This window comes from Zingiber officinale, chromosome 5B (genome assembly GCF_018446385.1).
Source record: "Zingiber officinale cultivar Zhangliang chromosome 5B, Zo_v1.1, whole genome shotgun sequence".
Classification (NCBI taxonomy): Eukaryota; Viridiplantae; Streptophyta; class Magnoliopsida; order Zingiberales; family Zingiberaceae; genus Zingiber; species Zingiber officinale.
In genome coordinates, this window is record NC_055995.1 from 21,234,584 (window position 1) to 21,242,487 (window position 7,904).

A 7,904-nucleotide genomic window follows, 5' to 3' on the forward strand; every position below is an offset into this window, starting at 1 on the left:
ATTGACGACAAAAAATAGAAATCGACACAAATCAGCAACGACATTAGTAACAAAAATCTTTTATCACAAATTAGTAACAAAAATGCTTTCGTCGTAAAATTCATTGTTAATTAACAACGAAAATAAATATTCATTGGATATTTGCAATGGATATAAGTTTCGTTGCAAATTTTGCAACCAATTTAGAATCTGTTGCATATTTTACGACGAATTCTAAATTCATTTCAACATGTGCTATGAATTACAATTTTTTCACAAAGGTTTGCAACGAAATTTAAACTTGTTGCAAAATTTTGCAACGAATTCTAAATTCGTTGTAAATTTTGCAATGAATATAAATGAAATTCATTACAAAATTCTAAAATTTTACTACAATGGCCACGGAAATGGTTGCTAATTTTTTTTATTTTTAATTAATTTTTTAAGTTTTGTGACAAATCCACAGATTCATCACCAATCTGGCTCTACTTAGGTTCATCACAAAATTCTAACTTAAAAATTGTTAGGTTGAATGAGTTTAATGGTCAACTAGAGCATACTAAGTAGGCTTATTGTTCTAAATTGGCGAAGTGGACAAGTGAAGCTAAATGAATTGAGCAACTAAAAAAGATTGTCAATTAGGATAAACAATTTGAGAATATGAGTTGGTTAATTGTATTAATCAAATTTGGTTGGCTTTAAATGAACCAATTAAGTTAATTAGGGCAATTAAGTCAATGATGTTGGTCGTGTTGATCATTGTAGTAAAAAGGTAATTAAACTCATTCTAAATGTCCCTCATAGGTTATGTGAAGGGAGGTAAATCATGGGGACACACTACAAAAATAATTAGGTTTACTAACGAAATTTTCCATCGGAATATTCGCTTACCAACGACATTTTGACAGAAAAGTGTTTGTTGGTATATCATTTGTCAAAACGAGATTTTTCAACGGAAATCAAAATTCCATCAATATTTTTTCTGACTGAATAAATATTTTGTTGGTAAACATCGCCAGAAACATTGTTTCCTACAACCAAATTTATCGACGGAAATAGTATTTCCATCAGTTACCGATGGAAATAGTATTTTCGTCGGTACCCAATAGCCAGAATTACCGACGGAAATACTATTTTTGTCGGTAACCAAAAGCTAGATTACCGACAAAAGCGGTATTTCCATCGGTGATTATCGAAACTGATTACCGACGGAAACATTTTTCCGTCGGTATTCCGTCAATAAAAAAAATAAAATTGGACATTTTACATTCAAGATCTACCCTGTTTACAATTTACATATCTATATAAAACCATCATAGGCGATGGCATTTTATACATACAAATATCATATTTTACAATCTATATATACAATCACATTTTACACATCCTAGGTTTCCTAGCAATTCATACATACAATCATATTTTATACAACATAACAATCCACACGTATAAATAAACTAGCACAATTCTAACAATTCATATATCATAAATAAATAAATAGTATTATGGATAGAAAAATAAATAGAAACAAACAAAATCTAAACAAAGTATAAACACAATAATAGAAACAAATATTCATATCTAAATCTAAATGTACAGAATCAAATATATAAATCCATACCATTATAATAAATACTCCAAATAATACTAGTAATATAAAATCCTACAGAAAGTCAAATACGATAGATTATGATCAGATTGATGTATAATCCAAAAATTTTCATATATGTATAACGAATTTTACATGTAATAAAAAAGATACCTGGATCGAAAGAAGATGATGGTGATGATCGTGATGAATATGTAAATAGGGATTCCTGAAATATATAGTAATATAATATTTAGAAATGAGTATATTAGAATCTCAAACTAAATATATTTTATATGGTTTATGTATGATAAATAAAAAATTAAGTTGTAGTTGAACAAACCTCAAAAAAATCTAATCACCACAGTCTGATGGGTCTTGAGTCTTTTGTAACTCAAAACTATGTGGTGTCTAGGTGTCGACCAAATTAGCCACAATCACTCGCATATGGGCAAAGAGAGCTTCATTATCCGCGTCATGTGCCACTCTGATCCGATCTTCCTCAACTCTCTTCTAGTCCTCAGCTATCCTCTTCTGCTCCTCAGCAGCCTACCACTAGCCATAGAAGTCACCCTCTCATCCATTGAGTTCAGTTGAGTGCGCAATTCTTTATTTTTCGCATCTTAAAGACTACATCTCAATAAATGAAGAGGAACTAGCATGACTCCTAGGAGTTCTCAAATGATTAAATACTATTTTGGCCTAGGAGCCAAGGACGTAGAGGATGGAGTTTTTTGTCATTCCACCGACAACATCATAATATATATATCTCATTTAGCATGTCGGTGGATAGAGACTGTGACTCCCCCTCCTCCACCGATGATGGTTGAGATGCCTGAGTCACTCTTTCTGTCATTTGCTCTTGTGTGGAAAAATATAATATTGATTAATATCTAATTTGATCACAATTACTAAAGTTAATCAAGATAAAAATAAACAAATGTAATAAAGTTAATAATCTTACGTGTAGGGCCCAGGATTGAGAATCAACGAATGTCTCATCTTTCTTATATGGATCTTAAGAAAGACCTGCATATATATGGGATGTCGGGCAAGATCATGCTCCAGCATACACAAATAATTTAGGATAAAAATATACAAGTTTGGTAATAAATATAAAATTTGTTACAAAGTATAACTTAAAATTAAACTCATCGGATCCATAACATGCTCAACAATAAATTTGGATCCTGAGGTATATCGAGCGGTTTCGGTGCTCAGGCCATCTGGCTCTGTATTTCTATTTGATCGGGCTTTTTCAGCATTTTCTTGCCACCTTTCTGCAACTCAGGAGGTTGTCCATGCACTTCATGTCACCTTGAAAACATACGTCGGCATAATGCCCTTCTTTCTTACATAGTACATAAGGTCTCTGTAAAGTTTGGCATAGTAGCTATTCCATGTAGCTTTAAATTATTCTTCTTGCCTTTCTTCCCATGTATATCTTTTCTACAATTATAAGCTAAGAATTTAGTATATGAAAGGATAAATATATTATGGAATACCAAATATATTACATTTACTCACTATGAATTCATTATAATAAAATGTCTTCATCTCGTGGTCTATATGCCTCCATGTAATACCAGAAGTGCATACACGTTCTTTAAATTTTTCCAGTGATATAAGATGCAACTCGGTGGCCATCAAGAATAAATTTGTAAGAAAAAATATTAAGGTATGAAAATTATTGAAAAAATATATGAACTTGAATCACTAATAACAAAAAATAGATATGAATCTTCGACAACTCTAAGAACCTTGTAGCCACAAGGTGATATTACTTGCTGCTCAGCCATAATAATATCTGTAAAATAACATTACAACACAACATGCTGAAGTTTACAAACATGCATGACATCAATATAAAATAATATGAAAATTAACAGTTTCAACATCACATTAACATCTGTGTAATAATCATTAATAGTTCCAAAGTCTTCATTGCTAGACTATGTTAGTACAAATTTATCATCACTGTTTGACATCTCTCCATCATCTATCTCCATCATAAGTGACATTAATATCTACAAGTAATTGAGATGTGGATTGGAGTTGTGAATCAACTGAATGTCTCTCCACTTCGTCATTCTGAAATGCATCATGATTTTGAACAGTGATGGTGTTCGGCATTTTTATAATTAAGCGAGACTTCATTTGACTAACAAACAATCATTCACTACATCTTCTCTTTATAGGATATTCAAGATAGAAAACTTGACCCACTTGTACCCCAAAAATGAAATGTTCAAACTTGTTAGACCTTTTGTTTGCATTAAACTCAACTAAATTATAATTTGGATGTATTCTGGTACCTATTCTTGGGGTAGGATCATACAATGAATATTTGAATAACATACACCTTTTTATAGGTAATGTAGAATATTCAACCTCTATAATTTCCTCAAGTCTACCATAGTAATCATACTAAGTGTTATTGTTGTACATAGATCCTTTGATGCAAACATCAAAATTATATGTTAATCTCCATGAATCTCGTTGTGCCACGTGGAATTTGAGGCCATAAACATAGTAACCAAAGTATACTTTATTTTACGGAGGGAACCTAATGGAAGATTCATAATCCTATCATCTTGCATATTTGATATTCTACTATCTTTTACCTATAAAAATAGTAGATAGTAGGATACTTCTTAATACACATGAACTTAAAAATTTGATAAATTCTCTAACTTACATATATTTGAAACCATAATGCAAATTCAGCCTCTAACTTTTTAGTTACCTCACTTGCACTCATTGATATATTTTGTAGATATTGTTGGTTGCTACTCAGAAAACCTAATGATTCCACTGTACAAAAATTTTGTACAAAGGTCTGAACCTTTTCCTAGCTACCATGTGTTCTTTTAAATTAAACTTGGATCGCCTGCGAAACTTAACACGTTTGATCCAAAGTTTAATCTATTTGTTCTTTTAGGTTTTGACTTGGATCTCCTGTGGAACTTAACACGTTCGATCCAAATCACCTAAGTTATTAATTCCATTAAATATTAATTTTCATAATTGGTTCCCAGTACTGATGTGGCGAGGCACATGGCCTTCTTGGATATGAGAGCAACCACCACCGACTAGACAAAACCTTTTAAGAAAAGCTAATATTTAATTTCCTAAAATAACTTTAGGTTAACCGAAAGGAACAATCAAATCACAAGGAAAAGAAAAAAAAACAAAGAACACAACATCGAAAATAAATTCGAAATACTAGAATCACATGCCTCTTGTATTTGGTATTATTTCCAAAAATAACTAGTATGATGCGGAAAGGAAAAAATACTAGTTATACCTTTTAGAAAGACCTCTTGATCTTCTACCGTATTCCTCTTCTAATCTCGGACGTTGTGTGGGCAACGATCTTCCGAGACGAGAACCACCAAACCACCTTCTTCTTCTTTCCTTCAAGTTTCGGCCAAGCAAGACTTTGAAAGGAAGAAGATCCTTTTCCACCAACCAAGCTCCAAGGGATGCAAGCTTTCTCTCCTTCTTCTCCAAGCTAAGATCCGGCCACCACTTGATCTCCAAGAGAAAAGAAGGTTTCGGCCACAAAGATGGAGAGAAGAGAAAGGGAAGGGCCGGCCACACCAAGGAAGAAAAGAGGGAGAAAAATAATAGAGTTGTTCTTACATAAAGCCTCCTCTACCCCCTCTTTTATAATCCTTGATCTTGGCAAATAAGGAAATTTAAATAAAAACTTCCTTAATTCTTTTGCCATGAAAAGGAAAAATTTATTTAATTAAAAATAATTTTTCTTTTCATTATAACATGGCCGACCACTTATTTCCCCAAATCAAGGAGAGTTTTAATTAAACAAAAATTAAAACTTCCTAATTTGTTTCTAGAAATTTATAAAAATTTCTCCAATAATTTTATCCCTTCATGATTGGTTTATAAAAAGGAAATTTAATAAATTAAAATCTTTCTTTTAAACATGTGGATAAAAAGAAAGTTATCTCTAAAAATTAAAATCTCTTTTAATCTACAAATAAGGAAAGATATCAAATCTTTTCTTAATCTCTTATAGAAACTTATAAAAGAGAATATTTAATTTTTAAACTCTCTTTTAAATCATGAACATGGTTAAAAAGGAAAGTTTTCTTAAAATTTAAAATCCACCTTTTAATCAACAAATAAGGAAAGATTTCAAATTTTAAACTCTCTTTTAAACATGTAGATGATTTACAAATAAGGAAAGTTTTTACCAAAAATTAAAATCATCCTTTTAATCTATAAATAAGGAAAGAGATTAATCTCTTCTCTTAATCTTTTGTAGAAAGCTATAAAAGGAAATTTTTAATTTTTAAACTCTCTTTTAAAATCATGATATCCACATAAGAAATAATTTTAATAAAAATTCCTTTTAATATTCTAGTGGTCGGCCACCTAAGCTTGGGACCCAAGCTTTGGCCGGCCACCAACTTGGCTCATCCACTTAGTCTTGGCCGGCCCTAGCTTGGGTTCCAAGCTAGCTTGGTCGGCCCCATTGGATGGGTAAGAAGGTGGGTATGTGGTGGGTATAAATCTCTATATACAAGAGGCTACGGTAGGGACCGAGAGAAGGAATTGGTTTTAGTCTCCCGATAAAATTAAGCATCCCGTGTTCGCCCCGAACACATAACTTAATTTTATCAATAATAATTCATTCCACTAGAGAACTATTATTGAACTACCGCACCAATCCCAAATTACATTTTGGGCTCCTTCTTATTATGAGTGTGTTAGTCTCCCTGTGTTTAAGATGTCGAATGTCCACTAATTAAGTGAGTTACTGACAACTCATTTAATTAATATCTTAGTCCAAGAGTAGTACCACTCAACCTTATCGTCATGTCGGACTAAGTCCACCTACAGGGTTTAACATGACAATCCTTATGAGCTCCTCTTGGGGACATTCTCAACCTAGATTACTAGGACACAGTTTCCTTCTATAATCAACAACACACACTATAAGTGATATCATTTCCCAACTTATCGGGCTTATTGATTTATCGAACTAAATCTCACCCATTGATAAATTAAAGAAATAAATATCAAATATATGTGCTTGTTATTATATTAGGATTAAGAGCACACACTTCCATAATAACTGAGGTCTTTGTTCCTTTATAAAGTCAGTATAAAAGAAATGATCTCTAATGGTCCTACTCAATACACTCTAAGTGTACTAGTGTAATTATATAGTTAAGATAAACTAATACCTAATTACACTACGACCTTCCAATGGTTTGTTCCTTTCCATCTTGGTCGTGAGCTACTATTTATAATTTATAAGGTACTGATAACAAGATCTTCTGTGTGTGACACCACACACCATGTTATCTACAATATAAATTAATTGAACAACTACATTTATCATAAATGTAGACATTTGACCAATGTGATTCTTATTTCTAAATAAATATTTATACCAAAAGCTAGGCTTTTAGTATACATCCTAACAGATATAGTTGATCTTCGTAAAAGCTGGGAAATAAGGTAATTTTAAGATAATTGAGATATCAAGCAAACAAATTAAATGAGGGATAAATGTTTGATTAAAGAAGTCAACTTATTTTATATATGGTTTGACCTCATCACAATTTAAGAGTATATATGTTATTACAACATGATATTTTTCTTGAGTTAAGAATCTAGAAACAGATGCATCCATTAGCTTATCATAAAACTTAAAAATAGAAAGCATTGATAGGTCTATTGGTTGAGTATCATCATAAGTTCTAGGGTAATTGTGATGTCTGATTTTTACATTATCAACCTTCTTCAACTAGATAAAAATTACATATTGACCCCTCAAATCTTGCTTTGTTACAAATATTATTATTTAATTTTCTTAAAAATTGTTCGAATGGATACATCCATCTGTACTATACAGTACCAGCTATTTGTGCCTCGTATGTTAAATGTACTGGTAGATGTTCTATTGAATTAAAAAAAACTTGGTGGAAATATGCGCTCCAGCTTACATAGTATGAGAAGAATATCTGTTTCTAGCCGAAACATATTATTCATCATAATATACCTCGCTATTAAATCTCTGAAAAATAAATTTAATTTTGTGAGTGTTTGTCAAACATTATGAGGAAGTAAATCATGGAAAACTACTGAAATAAGTCTTTGCATGAATATATGACAATCATGACTCTTTATTTCAAACATCTTTAACCTATTCATATCACGTATTGATCCATATTTGAAGCATATCTATCTAGAAATTTGATTTCTTTCAACCAATTACATAAAGCTTGCTCACCATCTTTATCCAGTGTATAACAAGCCTTAGGAAATCCATTGGTTATTTCATCCTGATGACACTCTGGTT